Here is a 4,621-nt window from a genome sequence, read left to right on the forward strand (position 1 = left end):
AGAGTACAAAGTGGAATGCACTGCCCGAGTCAGCGGTGGAGGCAGATACACTAGTGAAGTTAAAGAGTCTACCAGACAGATATATAGAGGAATTTAAATTTAGGGAGGCAGAGTTTAAGGGTCGGCATAACATTGTGGGCCGAAGGGCCTGTACTGTGCTGTATTGTTCTATCTGTTTCTCGCTGGAATCTCTCTTTTAATTTAATTTTTCATTGAAGGCACGACACAGTACAGAAAACGTAATGCATTACATTTTCCTCCATTTTGCTTTTATACCTTACCCTAAAACAACACCACAATGTCATCAATGGGGCCTTCTGGGAGCTGTAGTTCTAGTCATTGTCCTCGCTCGCTCCCTGTCAAAGCATGTTTCGTCAGCCACCACAGACATCACCGAAACAGACCCACCAAGGCGCGAAGGGGAATCACACCCGTCCTTGTGGGCGCCGAGGCCGGCGACACCGACAGAAGCGACATCGCTGATCTCCGCCATGGCGATGGAGTGGAAGAGGAGGGGCTGATCATGGGCCGATTTCCGCCAGCCTATCGTAGCTCAGAATTAACAATGACCCCTGCTGTCATTGGCTGTAGTGCCTGTCGCTCAAATGGGAACTCAGAGGCTGATTAGTTTATGAGAACGTCAGTCAGCCTTCCTGTCTATGAGTTTGGATTTGGATTTATAACGGGACAGGAAGCAAATTGGGAGAAATGTGAGTTTTTATGTGATGATACAGCAGCGCTGCTCGACCCCGGGCGCGGTTTAGACTTACAGACCTTGGTGAAATGGCCCTTTTTCCCGCAGCTGGAGTAGTTCGCTTCGCGAGCCGGGCAGCTGTTTCTGGAATGTTTCCGAAGCCCACAAAAGTAACAAAGTTTTATGCCTGACGAGGTCGGGGAGTTCGTGATACCGCGACTGGCAGCGGCGTTGGCGAATTCGCTCGCAGGAACCGGTGGCGGCGGGGAATCGCGCGGCTGGACCGCATCGGCGTACAGCTGTGCAGCCTCCAACGTATCAGCCGTCTCTATCGCTGAGCGTAAGGTCAGATCAGCTTTTTCCAGCAGCCGCTGGCGCAAATACACTGACCTGACTCCGGTCACAAAGGCGTCTCGGACCAGGAGTTCCGCATGCTGTTCCGCTGTGAGCGTTTTGCAGTCACAAGTCCGCACGAGTGCCTGTAGAGCTCGGAGAAATTCAGCAGTCGACTCCGTAGGCCGCTGTTTTCGGGTTGCCAAGCGACGCCGGGCATAGACTGCGTTCACCGGCCGCAGGTACTGTCTTTTGAGGGCGTCAAGCGCCCCTTCGTAGGTCGAGAGGTCCCTGATGAATGAATAAACTTTTGGGGCGACCCTCGAGAGGAGAAGTCTGTGCTTAACAGCTGGGTCGGTTGCACGAACCTCCTCCAAGTATGATTGGAAGCATACAAGCCAGTGTTCAAAGGCAAGAGCTGCTTCAGGGTCCCTGGGGTCCAAATCTAAACGTTCTGGGCGTAAAACGGTTTCCATGTTTTAACTTCCAGTCAATAAAATTGATACACCATCAATAACTCACGCTGAGACGTAGGAAGCGATATATCGGCTTTTATTGACTGGAAGAATAAACGACACTACATCCTGGGGAAATGAGGAAGAGCAGCAGCCCACGGTCGCCTTTATACAGGGGTCTGTGGGAGGAGCCACAGGAGCAGTCAGCAGGGTCTGTGGGAGGAGCCACAGGAGCAGTCAGACAGGTATATCTAGTTCACCACATTTCCCCGCCCCCGATTCGCCCCGTTCAACACTGGCCACCGTGACCCTCGATCAAAGCGCTCCACACCAGCTCGCAAGGTCGATGATGGACATCCTGGTGCAGGGACACAGGACTAACTGCCTGTGGTGCAGGGCACAGAATATCGGAACTTTGCGTTCCTGGTCATGCCTCGACTGTGCGCCCCTGTGCTGTTGGGGCTCGACTTCCAGAGCCATCTCAAAAGTGTGACTATGGCATATGACGGGCCCCTCCCACCACTCACTGTCAGGAATCCTCAGTTTGGTGGGACTTCGCCATATACTCCGTTACCACACGCACATACACACCGAACCACACATCCCGCCCAGCACCATGCCGATAGCTGTGCTACTGACACTACTTGCAGCCTCTCCACCCTCAAGATCCCTCCACCATCGCTGTTCACCAACCTGACCCCCGACTGTAAACCGGTGGCGACTAAAAGCAGGAGGTACAGCGCAGGGGACAGGGCCTTTATTCATTCAAAGCTGCAGCGGCTGCTCGGGGAGGGGATCATTGAGCCAACCTACAACGATTTTTCCAAGTGGCCGAAGCTTTGAACCTTACTTATAACAGGGACAAGTGTGTGTTCAGAACCGCCCGACCCACTATCCTTGGGTATGTCGTGGAGAACGGGGTCATTGGCCCTGACCCCGACCGTCTGCGCCCCCTGTTAGAACTCCCTCTTCCCACCACTCTCAAGGCCCTCCGGCGGTGCCTGTTTTTTTTTCCTATTACGCCCAATGGGTCCCCCATTACGCAGACAAGGCCCGCCCCCTGGTCCGGTCTACCACTTTTCCCCTCTCTGCCGAGGCCCGCGCGGCCTTCAGCTGCATTAAAGGGGACATTGCCAAAGCAACGATGCATGCGGTAGACGAGACCATTCCCTTCCAAGTAGAGAGTGACGCCTCTGACGTCGCGCTGGCTGCTACCCTCAATCAGGAAGGCAGACCAGTGGCGTTTTTTTCTCGTACCCTTCAAGGCTCTGAACTTCGGCACTCCGCGGTGGAGAAAGAAGCCCAGGCCATAGTGGAAGCTATTAGGCACTGGAGGCACTATCTCGCCGGCAAAAGGTTCACCTTGCTGACCGACCTGCGCTCGGTTGCGTTCATGTTCAGCAACCAACAGCGGGGCAAAATCAAAAATGATAAAATTTTGCGGTGGAGAATAGAACTCTCCACCTACAATTATGATATCCTGTACCGGCCTGGCAGACTCAATGAACCCTCTGATGCCCTATCCCGGGGACCGTGTGCTAGCGTACAGCTCGACCAGCTGTATGCCCTTCATGCCCATCTTTGCCATCCGAGGGTCACCCGATTTTACCATTTCATTAAAGCCCGGAACCTGCCGTACTCCCTGGAGGACATCAGGGCGATGACCAGGGACTGCCAGATCTGCGCTGAGTGCAAACCGCACTTCTACCGTCCTGACACTGCGCAGCTTGTCAAGGCCACCCGCCCTTTTGAGCGACTGAGTGTTGACTTTAAGGGCCCCCTTCCCTCCACCGACCGCAATGTCTATTTTCTCAGTATTATTGACGAGTACTCGCGATTCCCCTTTGCCATTCCCTGCCCCGACACTACTACCACGTCTGTCATAAAAGCCCTGCGCCAGCTCTTCACTCTGTTCGGATATCCCTGCTATGTCCACAGTGATAGAGGGTCCTCCTTTATGAGTGACGAGTTGCGCCGGTTCCTGCTAGCTAGGGGCATTGCTACTAGTCGAACCACGAGTTATAATCCCCGGGGGAATGGCCAGGTGGAGAGGGAGAATGCCACAGTGTGGAAGGCCACACTTTTAGCCCTTACGTCACAAGGGTTGCCGGTCTCCCGATGGCAGGAGGTCCTCCCTGAGGCACTCCACTCTATCCGCTCCCTGTTGTGTACGTCCACTAAAGCCACCCCTCACGAACGCCTATTCTCTTTTCCCAGGAAGTCTGTCACTGGGACCACCCTACCAGTTTGGCTGACGTCCCCGGGGCCAGTGCTGCTACGTAAACATGCGAGGAGTAATAAGTACTCCCCGCTGGTCGAGAGGGTTCACCTCCTGCATGCTAACCCCCAGTATGCCTACGTGGTCTTGCCTGATGGGCGGGAGGACACGGTCTCTGTCCGCGACCTGGCGCCCACCGGAGCAGCAGACCACTACCCCGTACACTCCACGGTAACTATGAACCCTGTACCCGAGGTGACACCGCACACACCGTGCCACACCCAGACTCCTCACGACGCTCATGTACCGGGCATCTCGTACGCGTCTATTCCGGGGCCCTCGCACACACGCGAGGGATCCCTGACACCTCCAGTTGGGACAGAACCAACCCACTCTCCGTCTCCGGTGCAAACACCACCTCCGGCACCTGTGCAATTGCAGCCGGAGCTACGTAGATCGCAGCGAACGATTCGACCACCTGATAGACTTAACCTGTAAATATACTTGGGGACTCTTTTAAAACAAAGGGGGGTGGTGAATGTGGTGAACTAGATATACCTGTCTGACTGCTCCTGTGGCTCCTCCCACAGACCCTGCTGACTGCTCCGCTGGCTCCTCCCACAGACCCCTGTATAAAGGCGACCGTGGGCTGCTGCTCTTCCTCATTTCCCCAGGATGTAGTGTTGTTTATTCTTCCAGTCAATAAAAGCCGATATCTCGTTTCCTACGTCTCAGCGTGAGTTATTGATGGTGCATCAGATACATCAGTCTCCGAGTGACATTATTAACAATAAAAGGGCAAAGGCCGTGGTGAGGAAGTAGGTGATTTACTGGAGGTTGTATGGAGATAATATTGGAAGGGATATCAAACTTGGAATTGTTTGGGATAGGATTTAGAAAATGGGGGGATTTGTGGGGATC

General features: G+C 54.1%; 1 long non-coding RNA gene across 1 annotated transcript; it reads left to right on the forward strand.

The window, feature by feature from the left end:
- Positions 1-1,407: 1,407 nt before the first annotated feature.
- LOC140720004 (uncharacterized) lies at positions 1,408-4,193 on the forward strand. Its single transcript, XR_012097076.1, has 2 exons — positions 1,408-1,516; positions 3,866-4,193. It is a non-coding gene; the product is annotated as an uncharacterized lncRNA (long non-coding RNA).
- The last annotated feature ends 428 nt before the right edge of the window (positions 4,194-4,621 follow it).

The sequence above is a fragment of the Hemitrygon akajei genome, unplaced genomic scaffold, assembly GCF_048418815.1.
Source record: "Hemitrygon akajei unplaced genomic scaffold, sHemAka1.3 Scf000034, whole genome shotgun sequence".
In the NCBI taxonomy this organism is placed as follows: Eukaryota; Metazoa; Chordata; class Chondrichthyes; order Myliobatiformes; family Dasyatidae; genus Hemitrygon; species Hemitrygon akajei.